General features: G+C 42.7%; 1 protein-coding gene and 1 pseudogene across 1 annotated transcript in view; both read left to right on the top strand.

The window, feature by feature from the left end:
* Nucleotides 1–14,536, top strand: part of LOC126088449 (piezo-type mechanosensitive ion channel component) — a 724,612-nt gene that overhangs the window by 534,393 nt on the left and 175,683 nt on the right. The gene's annotated exons all lie outside the window — the stretch shown is intronic.
* On the top strand, nt 5,939–6,039 carry LOC126090333 (U6 spliceosomal RNA; annotated as a pseudogene).

Below are 14,536 nucleotides of genomic sequence, written 5' to 3'. Positions count from 1 at the left end.
AAATGAATGAATGGCCGTCCAGTGCAAACTGTCGTTGTCTAGAAATATGGTGGTAGACATCAGTGGAAGTAGAGAGTCAAAACATACAATGTGAATTATAACTGCCATAGGTTTGGCTTATCTTTTAGCATTGGACATTGCTCTTACATTAGTCAGTTAGTTTCACATGTAGTGGTTATCTGTTAGAAACTACTATTACATTTTTCACTTGGCAGATGTGGGAACATACATAATATTATTTTCATCATAAGAAAAATTCATCTGAAGAAAAGAAGGGAAAGCAGAAAGGTGGAAGCAGTATATAGAGGGTCTCGACAGGGGTGATGTAGTTGAGGGCAATATTATGGAAATGGAAGAGGACGTAGATGAAGATGAAATGGGGGACATGATACTGCGTGAAGAATTTGACAAGGCACTGGGAGTAGACAGCATTACATTAGAACTACTGATAGCCTTTGGAGAGACAGCCATGACAAAATTCTCCCACCTTGTGAGCAAGATGTATGAGACAGGTGAAATACCCCCAGACTTCAAGAAGAATATAATAATTCCAATCCCAAAAAATGCAGGAGCTGATAAGTCATGATTGCAAACACTAACACAAATTCTTTACAGACAAATGGAAACACTGGTAGAAGCCAACCTTGGGGAAGATCAGTTTGGATTTTGTAAAAATGTTGGAACATGTGGGGCAATACTGACCCTATGACTTACATTAGAAGATAGGTTAAGGAGAGGCAAACCTGTGTTTCTAACATTTGTAGACAGAGGGAAAGCTTTTGACAATTTTGATTGGAATACTCTCTTTCAAATTCTGGAGGTGGCATGGGTCAAATACAGGGAGCAAAAGGCTATTTACAATTTGTACAGAAACCTGATGGCAGTTATAAGAGTCAAGGGGCACAAAAGCGAAGCAATGGTTGAGACAGGGTTGTAGCCTATCCCCGATGTTATTCAATCTGTGTATTGAGCAAGCAGTAAAGAGACAATAGAGAAATTTGGAGTAGGAATTCAAATCCATGGAGAAGAAATAGGAACTTTGAGGTTTGCCGACGACATTATAATTCTGTCAGAGACAGCAAACTACCTGGAAGTGTAGCTGAACGGAATGGACAGTGTCTTGAAAGGAGGATATAAGATGAACATCAACAAAAGTGAAAAGCAAAATGAGGATAATTGAATGTAGTCAAATTGAATCATGTGATGCTGAGGGAATTAGATTAGGAAATGAGGCACTTAAAGTAATAATCAAGTTTTTATATTTGGGAATCAAAATAACTGATGATGGTCGAAGTAGGGAGGATATAAAATGTAGACTGGCTATAGCAAGGAAAGTCTTTCTAAAGAAGAGAAATGTGTTAACATCGAGTATAGATTTAAGTGTCAGGAAGTATTTTCTGAAAGTATTTGTATGGAGTGTAGCCATCTATGGAAGTGAACATGGACGATAAATAGTTTAGACAAGAAGACAATAGAAGCTTTCAAAATGTGGTGCTACAAAAGAATGCTGAAGATTAGATGGTTAGATCATTAACTAGTGAGGAGGCACTGAATAGAATTAGGGAGAAGAGGAATTTGTGGCACAACTTGACTAGAAGAAGGGATCGGTTGATAGGACACATTCTGAGGCATCAATGGATCACCAATTTGGTATTTGAGTGAAGCGTGGAGGGTAAAAATTATAGACGGAGACCAAGATATGAATACACTAAGCAGATTCAGAAGGATGTAGGTTGCAGTTGTTATTCAGAGATGAAGAGGCTTTCACAGGATAGAGAAGCATAGAGAGCTGCATCAAACCAGTCTCTGGACTGAAGACCACAACAACAACAAGAAAAATTCATGTGAGAAAATAGTAAAACTGCAGAATTTGCATGGCTTAGTAGTATTCATCTTGACGAGATGACAGTCCAGTGTTGCTAATGGATGCATTAAAATTATGCATAGCTTTTTGAGCAGTTAGGTCCTTCCTCAGGAAGGAAAAATGGACAGTTGGAGGTGGGGTTTGGAAAGGTGGGGTAGATCTGTCAGATCACAAGTTCATAGGTACCACCATGTTATGCAGATTTAGGGCACAAATTGTGGGTGGAGGAATGTCAGAGAAGCTAGGATGTCAATCAGGTTGTACATTGATGGGCACTGTATCAGGTTAACTGGTTGGTGCAGTTAAAAGGGATTAATCTGTGAAATCATTGCAAAATCAATAAAAAATAGGACAAGAGTTGTCAATGCAAGTCAGGTCTAAGAAAGCTCTCATCTTGACTCATTATTGAGCATCATTCATGTGTTTGGGATTTGTACCAAATAGGTTTTAGAGAATAGAGAGAATGGAGACTAATAGAAGAGCAACATAGAATTACTGGTTTGATTAGCGTGGGCAGATGTATCACAGTTGTACTCAATGAAGTCAAGTGGGGTTGTTGTGAATAACAGATAGAATTGCTCTTGTATTATTGAGAATCAGTCTTTTGTAATAATGATGAAGGTTATATCAGAAAAATGAGAACCAATGCAGATTTGTAAGGGTGACTGTCTTACTACATAGTCAAGAAGTGATAAAGTGTCTGCCCTCAGCCTTTCTCATTTTTGTGGTGGCCTACAGAGTAAGTGTGTATATGTAGGTGTGTGCTTTCTTGTTACAATACTGTGTGTATTTCATTTTGTTTAATCTCCAGATTTTCTGTACGAGATAGATGCTTTTCACTTTTCTGATTATATAGCCTGAGATTCCTTTCATGAACACAAATGTTATCCTTGCTTCTCTTTCATTTCCATTTGATCTGTCTTAGGGAGTAGTTTCCTGTAGCAGACAATTTTTTTGTGCAAATCTCTTTTCATGCTTCAGTTTTATTTTAATTCTTTAAATGTTTTATTGTTTTAATGGATTACTGCATTTGTTTCATGTTAATTTATTTATAGGTTTCTGCCAATGAACTATAAACTGGTCTCGTGTTCAATTTGTCCATTTGGTACAAACTTTAAATTCTTTCCCTGATGCTTAACTAACAGAGCTCAGAGGGAAATAAATAGGGAGGTTTAGAATTTGCTCTCCAGTTAGTTTTAAAGTTTTTCTAACACTTTTAACTTCAATAGCACTTTCTGTGTCTGAAATATGCCAAGGCACATCATCATTCTGTTAAACTGCACATTGCTCTGTTGCTGGTTTTGTGAGCTGGTTGTTTAATTAGAGAAAGGAGTGACCAATAGTGATAGGCCTGTTTAAGGACAGTGGGGTTCATACTGATATGCAAGTTGATTATCAGCATCTGACATATTAGCAGATTATGAGTAAGAGGGTAGATCACATTGACAAAAAAATAGGTGTGTTCACTTTTATCTGATGAAAAAAAGATCTTGTTGTTATATAAGTTTATTGGTACTGTTTTCAGCTGTGCAAGGGATATTGAGATACTCTTTGCTGTTTCTGTGTTAACTGTCACAATTATGAAAGGGCTGTTGAGTGCAGTGCTTGGTAGGAGCTAGGGAATGAGTTTGAAATACATTATATTTGTGTCCTGCTATCACTCTCATTTAATTTAGTTGTAATAAATACCAAATAGGTAGCATGTTGCATGTATTCATTCGTGACTTTGGTTGCTTGCTCTTTCATAGGAAATGTTTATTCACTTGGTAATTGCACATTTGCTTGGAATTAGAATTAAAATTTATTATGTACACTTTTCCCTACTGGGAGGGAGAATGAAAGTCAGAAGCACTGAAAAAAGGGTGAGAGTAAACTCTGTGACACCATAGTAATCCTATTTTTTATGTAAGAGGATGATGTCCTTGGCTGTTGCTGAAGTTTACACACATGAATGTAGAACAAAGGAAATATATTTGAAAGGCCTGCTTTTAATTTTTTAATCCTTTGGTAGCAGCAGAAAAGGGTCAAATGTCCATTTTTCACAGGTGAAGGAAAAGTTACTATTATCCAAATGCTGGTTCATAAGAAATTAAAGCTGTATGGAGTGATAATCTTGCTAGTGCATTGTTACTTAAAAATCTTTGTCTGAAAAGGAAAAGGCTGCCATTCACCTGTAGTGGACTGATGTGCAGAGCTAGAAACATGTGACAGGAAACAATATTCACAGTCCAAGCATTTACTCTCTTTCTGGTAAAATTACACACACTCCTGTAGCCACAATGAGACTGATAATTGATTATCAATTATTGAAAACAATTGCCTCAGTTGATTCATGTGGGGAGAGGGTAGTGAGAAAAGGCAGGTCTTATGCCAGGTGTGAACAGGGTGCCAGCTGTTGGCACCTTTCTGTGGGAGTGATGCTGATTTCAGGCACCACTTCATAGGGTGAGCTGTGGAGTGACGGGCCAGAGGGGCCCAGTCACAGACTTGGGGTTGACAGAAGTGTGTTATTAGGCTTCATTTTCACACCTTGTTGTTGTCAACATGAGGCAGACAGCCCCACTCCGGCTGGTAACGGCTGACAGATAGCTAGCTTCTGGCCCGAAGAAGAGGTACATGCACTGCAGCAATCCAGCGGCCCACGAATTTGTTGAGGCCCTGATGTTAGCGATGCTCTCTTTGTGCTGCGACTGTCTACCACTGTAGAACACCCACACCCAGTCATCTCAGGCCCAGTTTGTGTCTACTGTGGTGACAAGAGGAAAACAAAACCGACTGCCCCCTGGGTGGAATCTGTCAGTGGCAGGTGTGAATAGAAGGTGAGTGGTGCTGAGGCACCAAACCCCGCAGGGTGGAATAAGTGCAGGAGCTGGCTGCACCAACCCAGTCTCAAACCCGTGGCTGCAGCTGGCAGTGCCCAGTCATCTCATTTGCTAGCATGGCCCAGGCATTTTTGTGATGCTGCTATACTCTGAATGAATCTGTGTCAAAATTCACAGTTAGTTATACAGCTCTGGGGTGCACTTGTTGCACTATTACCCAGCACCTGGTAACATAGCACATAAAATGTTCTTGGTCTGGTGTGGTGTCACCATCCTGCACGCTCCGGCTATTACCACTGCACAGTGCAGATTTTGCTGAGCGTGAATCGGCTGTCCTATAATCCTTTTGCACACGTATTGCTATAACCTACTTCTCCACAATGTGCTTATGGCCAACAGAAATTAACGCAATGCTCCCTGTCAGCTTTCTTACAAATTCCTACAAGTTTCCCTTAAAACTGGATAATGACACTACATTGCCACTCTCCAAAGGAAGACCTGGGGCCTCGGGTCTTGTTCAGGACCTGTATGCCACTGTGACAACTTCTACCATTGATTAACAAAATAACTAGCACACTCCCAAGGTTTTACTAGACTGGAAATTAACTACATTAAATTTTATAGCAGCTTCCTTGCAAATCCTTCAGTACATCTATCATCCACTGTGTCTGTGTGGTTGCCACATCCTTGCTCCTACATCACTTCCTTCATGTTTCCAGTCCTCCCTAAGCTGTAACAAATTCACTCTCCATCTCTCGCTCAGGAAATGGTCATCTGGGACCAGGATTACCCTGAAATCAGTTTTCAGAATGACACATTGCCTCAGATAAAAAAAAAAGAAGATATACAAAACAAAACATGTCATTATGGTCCTAGGAATTGTGACACCCAAGGTCACGGTTACCCATTGTCTACAATCCTGATACTGGTCAATGTGCTGCATTAGTTGCTTCACAGTGATCCGCCTTTTCTCTGCAGCTATTGTCTGAATCATTGAATGAACTCCAAGCTTCTTGCTCCCGTAAGTTTTTCTTGTTCATAGCAAGTTGCCACCACTATTACATCGTTGTTCACAGGGTATTTGCAATGGAGACCTGCTTGCTAGAAGTACGGCTTCGGTTCCATCAACTCCTTTTGACATGAGCGACCCTCTGCCTTGTCCCTCAACAATAGCATGGCACATGTGTTTCCTCCCATCTGGATCTATGTGAGTAGGACATATGGTGACCCATCCCACTTTGGCATTGTTGTAGTACTTGCTTCGGTAGTACATATACTAAAATTGGAATGATACAGAGAAAATTAGCACGGCCCCTGCACAAGGATGACACGTGTGACATTGTTGTAACTTTCCCTCGCTCATTACTGTATGCTGATCCCTGTCTTCTACTATCAGTAACACACCATCCTCTTTCATCTGCAGAAATTTGGATAGAATGGACCGTGTAAAACCTAAACAGTGTGTGTTTGTCCACCACCATTACATTTACTGGCATGTACAACTGCGCACTATCCATCTTTGCTTCCAGAGTTGCTTCATGGTGGTAGACAGGCAGGTTCCGACTGCTAGGCACTGCTGCTATCTGTAGTTCCAGTGTTAATTCTTTCCCTTCAGATACTGCTCAGGTAACGATAGGACTGGACCCAATTGCCCATGTAGTGCCCAATGAATGGCTTCCTGCAAGTTCGTTAACTCCACTCTTGGTTCTCAGATACTATCTTCTGATAACTGCAACAATCTTGTTAGCATTATTCTTACATCCATGCTTGAACTACCTTAAATCCCAGTTTAGAATGCTAGCTCATGCTCTTGTATAATTTATTACTGCCTAGTTAGTTGTCAAGCACGCATGTATTGTTTGGCATGCTACTCTCCAAACTTACAATCCATGTGGAGTGTCAATCTACAGCTTCTTCTCTTCTGCCTATTCTGCTGTCCAGTTCAGCTCATCTGCTGTCCCAAATATTGTCTTGAATATCCTTCCTCCCGCGTCTATCCATCCTCTTGTTCTCCTCTGCAATTCATGTGGTGCCTCTCCTAATACTTCTTATACCTGCTCCTTTAACTGGGCATACGCTATGAGCAACTTCTTGTGTTCCTGTGAAAGGTCCCTGAGTACTCCATCACTGTTTGCTAACTGTTGCAGACCTGAAAATATCTCTTCCAACCTCTTTATTTTGTTCCTTAGTTCCCATAAATTAAGTGCCAAACTTGACATCCACTTGTGAACAGACAATGCCAAATCCTGCTGCCTGGAAAACAAAAGTCCTCCATCCAGGCAGTGATCTTGCAGTGCCCCTATTCTGTCCCAGGAGAAGAGGTGCAACACCACCGAAACTGGCATTATTTTTTTTCAGCCCTTGCTGAATGGCAACCTGAAGAAAGTATCCATTATCCTCTTTCCACCTCACAGAAATCTGCTGTCTCCGATCAGAATCTCTCACACAATAGAGATAACCATTATCCTATATACATATGATCCACTCCCAATTATGTTAAGAATCTACACAAAAAATGCAAGGTTCATAAAAAAACATAAAATGCATTGAGTACCTCCTTGGCCTTAATGAATAAGGCATGTGAGGTACCTGTTCTTCCTCCTGTTGCTGACTCCTCTGCTCCTTTTTATGCTCTTTTCTTTGGTACTACCAATATTCCCCCTGCGATTGACTCTAGCACACTTTTGAACAGTTGTAAATGTCCAACATGTACAATCATTGACCTTGTTGGTAATTGTAGCTTCACATTCACAGGTGATATGGTTTCAGTCACTCGGGATGGGACCAGGTACTTGGTTACAAGCTTCTTTTGCTTCCCTTTTAGAATATATGGACTTGACAACGTCACTCGTGGTTCCACCTTGTATTGAGGTAAAGTTTTACTGTCTCCTCATGTCTTTCAAAGGCCCAGGTGTTCGTTTGTTGGACCCTCTTCCAAACTTCTCTCACAGTTCTTGAAAACTCTTGGACTGGCTCTTCATTCTTGCTTCTTTTCTGTTTAATCATACTGTTGGCAATGGCACCTTTTCACCACATACCACCTCAAATGGTGAAAATCTTGTGCTGGTTTATACTTTTGAATTATATGCACTTACCATAAAAGGCAAATACATATGTATCTCTATATGTATGGTGGGAGTTAACATAATAATTAAGCATCGTCCCAATCGTCTGATGAACTGTCCCGTCTTATGATCTGACTGAGTATGAAGTGGACTAGTTATTAATTTTTTCATTCCCAACAACTGACACAACTCCTTCATTGGGTCTGACATGAAGTTCGTCCCTTGATCGTTATTGTAGTCTCTGGCACGCCAAACTTCAACATCCGTCTGTTCACCAATGCTTGTGCATCGATACAATGAGAAAAATAATCTGCTATAGTCAGCATCAAACGATTCTCTGCTGGAATTTGATTAAACAGTCATAACACATTCACCCCAATAAACTGAAACATTTCCATCACTTCCAACAATCTCTGCTACACTATGTATTTTTGACTCAAATCTGCTCGTTGCACACAGTTCTTGCCATACTGATGGACGTCGCTTTTCTTCCTTTCCTCCAGTACTTTTCTGCCATCCTCTGATTTGCTGCTCTGCACCCTCCATGGCCATCCAAAATGTGATCATGTATTTCTCTCATCACCTCTTCCCTTAGCTTCGCTGGTGCAACCACTCACTGTCCTAATCTCATCGCCTTGCATAATAACCTGTCACAAGTGCTGAACAGCTGCTGCTTACTGTACTGCTTACACACGCCATCAGTTCTCTGTGCTGCTTGCTGCTCACCAAGGTCCTGACCTAGTGCTTGTATCACTGCCACCTTTCCACTTAGTGTGTCCACATTTCTGTGTTTCTTCTCTGGTCTGTGTATTACTTCATGCTCAAATCCACTGAGTATTAATGTCCATCTCGTCAGTCTGCTTGACAGGTATTCAAACCTAATAAGCACCTCATAGTAGCATGGCCAGCCACTACTTCAGACTTCCTTCTGTACAGGCAACACTGGAAAATGTTACTCCATACACCTGGCTAAGCATCTCTCCCTCTGTGATAGAATAATTCCTCTCAGTCCCATTCAACTGTCTCAGCACAAAAGCAATAGAATATTCTTCTCCACTGACCACCTTGTTCAAAATGCACCTGAGAGCATAGTTCGACACATCACATGATAATATAAATATAAATCTGGGAATACTGACATTGGACTTGATGTCAATACTTCCTTTAACTCGTCAAATGCTTTCTGACACTACTCAGACAACTCACTTTTCCGTATTAAGCGGCCACACTAAATCCATGAATCCTTCCACATATTTTCTATAGTACTTCTTGAGAATCGTGAAGAGCTGTAGCTATTCAGCTGTCCCTGGTACTTAAAAAAATCTCATATCAGCTACACTACTGGCCATTAAAATTGCTATACCACGAAGATGATGTGCCACAGACGCAAAATTTAACCGACAGGAAGAAGATGCTGTGATACGCAAATGATTAGCTTTTCAGAGCATTCACACAAGGTTGGCACCAGTGGTGACACCTACAATGTGCTGAGATGAGGAAAGTTTCCAGCTGATTTCCCATACACAAACAGCAGTTGATGTGCATTGCCTTGTGAAATGTTGTTGTGATGCCTCGTGTAAGGAGGAGAAATGCATACCATAATGTTTCCAACTTTGATAAAGGTCGGATTGTAGCGTATCGCAATTATGGTTTATCGTATCGTGACATTGCTGCTCGTGTTGGTCGAGATCCAATGACTGTTAGCAGAATATGGTATCGGTGGGTTCAGGAGGGTAATACGGAACGCCGTGCTGGATCCCAATGGCCTCGTATCACTAGCAGTTGAGATGACAGGCATCTTATCTGCATGGCTGTAACGGATTGTGCAGCCACATTTTGATCCCCGAGTCAACAGATGGGGACATTTGCAAGACAACAACCATCTGCATGAACAGTTCGACGACATTTGCAGCAGCATGGACTATCAGCTCAGAGACCATGGCTGTGGTTACCCTTGACACTGCATCATAGACAGGAGGGCCTATGATGGTGTGCTCAATGACGAACCTGGGTGCACGAATGGCAAAACATCATTTTTTCAGATGAATCCAGGTTCTGTTTACAGCATCATGATGGTCACATCCGTGTTTGGCAACATCGCAGTGAATGCACACTGGAAGCATGTATTCATCATCGCCATACTGGCGTATCATCCGGTGTGATGGTGTGGGGTGCCATTGGTTGCACGTCTGTCACCTCTTGTTCGCATTGACGGCACTTTGAACAATGGGCGTTACAATTCAGATGGGTTACGACCTGTGGCTCTACCCTTCATTTAATCCCTGCGAAACCCTACTTTTCAGCAGGATAATGCACGACCGCATGTTGCAGGTCCTGTACAGGCCTTTCTGGATACAGAAAATGTTCAACAGCTGCCCTGGCCAGCACATTCTCCAGATCTCTCACCAATTGAAAACGTCTGGTCAATGATGGCCGAGCAACTGGCTCGTCACAGTATGCCAGTCACTACTCTTGATGAACTGTGGTATCGTGTTGAAGCTGCATGGGCAGCTGTATCTGTACACACCATCCAAGCTCTGTTTGACTCAATGCCCAGGTGTATCAAGGCCGTTATTACGGCCAGAGGTGATTGTTGTGGGTACTGGTTTCTCAGGATCTAAGCACCCAAATTGCGTGAAAATGTAATCACATGTCAGTTCTAGTATAATATATTTGTCCAATGAATACCAGTTTTATTCTGCATTTCTTCTTGGTGTAGCAATTTTAATGGCCAGTAGTGTACATCAATTTCGAATTAGTTCTCACACCATCCTTACCAAGTACAGGACCAAAGTAATTTACTTCTTCCAATGCAAAATGACACTTCTCAGTACCCAGTATTAAAAGTGCAGCCCTTAACCTCTTGAGAAATTCTGCAGTTGCTGCCTATGTTCTTGCATATCTCTTAAAAAAAAAAAAGAACAATTATGTCATTGAAATACTGTAAACATTGACAAGGCTTTAATCACTTTGACACTCTGTCTAACAAATGCTGGAACATTGCTGGTGCATTCTTTAAATCGAATGGCAGTCCTCTATACTTGTAAGCCCCAAGGTACTAAATATGCAGTGTTTGATCTATCCTCTGGAACCACCTCCAACTGACAATACCCTCTCCTTCCATTGACCACTGGCAGCAGCGATGTTGACTCTACTGACAACACTGTATAGAGTGGTGGAGAGCAATATTTTATTAGACCTCAATTACACATCTCATTGTTTTCAGCATGAGACAGACATGCCCTAATTCAGCTTGGCGAGCCAGCGATGGGCTGTGAATGCCTACCTTTGGCCCCAGTGAAGTGGTGCAAGTGTCCATGCCCTGTGATGCTGATTTCAGGCAGGCAGCAATCCAATGAACTTTGACTCAGCCAAGGTCCTGCCATCACCACTGCCCTCTGCCTTGTGCTGTGACTGCATACAGCTGTAGAACACTAATGACCCTGCATCTCAGTCCCAACTCGCATCCACTGTTTCCCAACTTGTGTCCCCCTTGGTGACAAGGGGAGACTGTTGTGCACAGGACATGACTCGCTGCCCGCTGAATGGAGTCTAGCAGCAGCAGCAGCAGCAGCAGGCATAGGCAGCAGGGTGGCGATGCTGAGGCACCGAGTCCCACAAGATGGACTCAGAGTGGGAGGTGGCTGTCCCAGTCCAGTCTCAAGCCCATAGTTGCAGCTGGTGGTGCCCAGTCGGCTTGTTGACTACTGTGGTCATGATGTCATGGTGGTGCTACTGGATCCCAAATGAATCTGCCTTAAAATGGTTATTGCCCTGGTGTGGTGATAACACCTGCCATTTAGCTATTACCACTGTGTGGTGCAGGTTTCAGTGAGCACGGCTAGCCCGTCTTGCAATCCTTTTGTTGCATACATGTTGCTATAACTTATACGTTGTCACATTGCACTTATGAGCCAGCAATAGCTAACGCATTGCTCCATGGCAGCTTTCTTACAAATTCCCACAAGTTTCAGATAAAACTGGGTAGCAACACTACAGGTGCCCCACTGCTGCACAAGACAAAGGTTTACAAAGGGTAGAGTGAAAAAAGGTACAGGAAAAGGGAGAGAGGCTGATAAAGGTGAGGAAAGTGGAGATGTAGAGGGAGACAGGGAGGGGATAAGGAGAAAGGGGTTGGGGTGAGAATGGAGAGGAGGAGGAGGAGGAGGAGGGGAGAGAGAGAGAGAGAGAGAGAGAGAGAGAGAGAGAGAGAGAGAGAGAGAGATAGAGAATGTGCTTGTACATTGGGTGGGGGGCGAGTGGTAGGAGAAGGCTGTACATGATATGAACAGGGAAGAAGTGGTCAAGGCAGAAGGAAAAAAACACAGTGAGGCAGTGGGAAACAAGTAAGTGGAGGTTTAGGTCAGGGTATGCTGAAGACACACTGCCCACCTGCATAATTTGGAGAAACTTGCCCAGGGATAGAGGATCCAAATGGCACACATTGTGAAGCAGCTGTTGAAGTCATTTATGTAGTGGTGTGCAGCTTGTTCAGCAACTGGATGGTCAAGATACAGTCTGTCATAGTTGGCAGTGGCCATTCATGAGAGTAGACAGTTGGTTAATATTCCCACGTGGAATGCTACACAGTAATTGCAGCATAGCAGGTACGTAACGTGGCCGCTTTTGCGCATAGCCTCAGCTTCTCTGGATAGGAAATGTAATAGAGGATGATGGATGGGTGTGGGGGACAGGCCTTGTACCTAGGCCAGTCAAAAAGGAATCACCCACGGGGTGCAGAAATGGGAGTAAGATTGGAATAGGGATGGAGAAGGGTATTCTATAGGTTGGGTAGTCAGCAGAACACTACTTTGGGTGATGTGGGTAGAATTTTGGATAGGACGTCCTTCATTTCAGGGCCTGGCACAAGATAGTTGAAGCCCTTTTGATGGAAGTGGTTGAGTTTTTCAAGGCGAGAGCGAACTGGGTGTTCAGAGTAGTGCTGGTCAGTGCCTATTTAACAGGTTTAGTGGTGTCAGAGAAGCAGATGCCATGGGAGATTTGTTCATGTATAAGCTGGGAAGGATATTGTTAGTCAGTAAATGCTCTGGTAATGTTATCACCACATTTCAATTACTCTTGCTGTCCAAGAAGATGCGGCATTCTCAGATGGCAAGGCTGTAAGGTAGAGTTGTTTTGATGAGTAGCGGGTAACCGGTGTCAGAGTGGAGGTGCTGTTGGTGGCTGGTGCACGTGTTACAGCAGATGCATTTATGAAGTGATCTGAGAGGTGGAGGTAGACATCTATGAAGGTAACTAATTGAGTTGAAAAATAACATTAGGTCATGGAACACAACCTTTCCCAATTTCCTCCTGATACCAAAACCACCACCTCTTTCCTAATCCTCATAGTCAACTACATCCTGACTCACAATTATATCACTTAAAAAGGCCAGATCTATAAACAAATTTGTGATAAGTACTGCCATAAGAACTCATCTGGCACCATCCCATGCAAATTTATTTTTGGGCCATCAGGAGAAATTCTTCCCATCCAGTAGACTCCTAAAACCCCTTGTTTGGTTGAGATTGATTTATGACATTTTCGGGATCTGAAATTAATGTAGGAACAGCCTGTGCTCTAACTCCATTACCTCAGTATCTTTTCTCATATCCACTTCACCTGGACCTTCTGAACTCAACACACCACCTTTCTGTATGTAAATCTCCGACTGTCAAATGGATCCATAAATACATCTGTTCATATGTAGTGCACCAACTGCCAATGGTACCACCACTTTGACAGCTGTCATCTGTTCCATGTCGAAAAGTCACTTCCTTACAGCCCTACCACCTGTGGATGCTGCATCTGCATCTGCATTGCAGGGCAGGAGTTGTCAAAATACATCAGTTACATTACCAGAACTTTTACTGTAGACTGTGTACTATCCATCTTATCAACAGGCAAATCTCCCGTGCCATCTGCTCTTCTGACACCAGTAAACATGTCAACTCTCCACCAACCAGTACCTCTGTAATCAAACGGTATCAGCCTGGTCTTGAAAAGTTCAACTACATCATCCACTGGGGTTTCAGTTACCTCTATCATGCCCTGAGATGAAGGATATTCTACCCAAAATCATACTGACATCACCCAAGTGGTATCCCTCCATCCACTCAATATCCCTTTTCCATCATGTTACCAATCCTTCGCCATAATGGGTCACTGTTTTGTAGTCAGCCCAAGTGCACAAGCTGCCTCCATACACCTGTCCACTACCTCCTACCACAGTTGCAGGCATTTCCTACTCAGTAAAAGACAGGGCCAAGTGTGAAAACAGTCGTGTTATATATCAGCTATGCTGCAATTATTGTATGGGTATGATAAGTAACCACCTGTTTACCTACATGAATGATTACAACCAAATTATGGCGAACCACAAACTTGACCATCCAATTGCCGAACATGCTGCACAGGACATCTCAAATGACTTCAACAGCTGCATGACTTTGCAAACCATTTGGATAATTCCTTCCTGCACAGGTGTCTCTTAACTACTCAGGTTGGGATTTTCTCTGGCATATCCTGCACTCTCTCAATCCCCGTGACCTAAACCTTCACTAACCTATTCCCACTGGCATACCATATCTTTTCCTTCTCTCATCTGTGCACACAATGTCTTCCCTGTCCAGATTGTGTCCACCTTCTCCCACTCCTCCCTCTCCTTCCCCAAGGAGACATTCTCCCCCCTCCCCCCTCCCCTCTCTGCCTCTCACTCCCCCTCCCCCCTCTCTGCCTCTCACCCTCTCTGCCTCTCACCCTCTCTGCCTCTCACCCTCTCTGC

Source organism: Schistocerca cancellata, chromosome 6, assembly GCF_023864275.1.
Source record: "Schistocerca cancellata isolate TAMUIC-IGC-003103 chromosome 6, iqSchCanc2.1, whole genome shotgun sequence".
Taxonomy (NCBI): domain Eukaryota; kingdom Metazoa; phylum Arthropoda; class Insecta; order Orthoptera; family Acrididae; genus Schistocerca; species Schistocerca cancellata.
The sequence above is the reverse complement of the archived record's forward strand: the minus strand, read 5'-3'. Positions and strand labels throughout refer to the sequence as shown.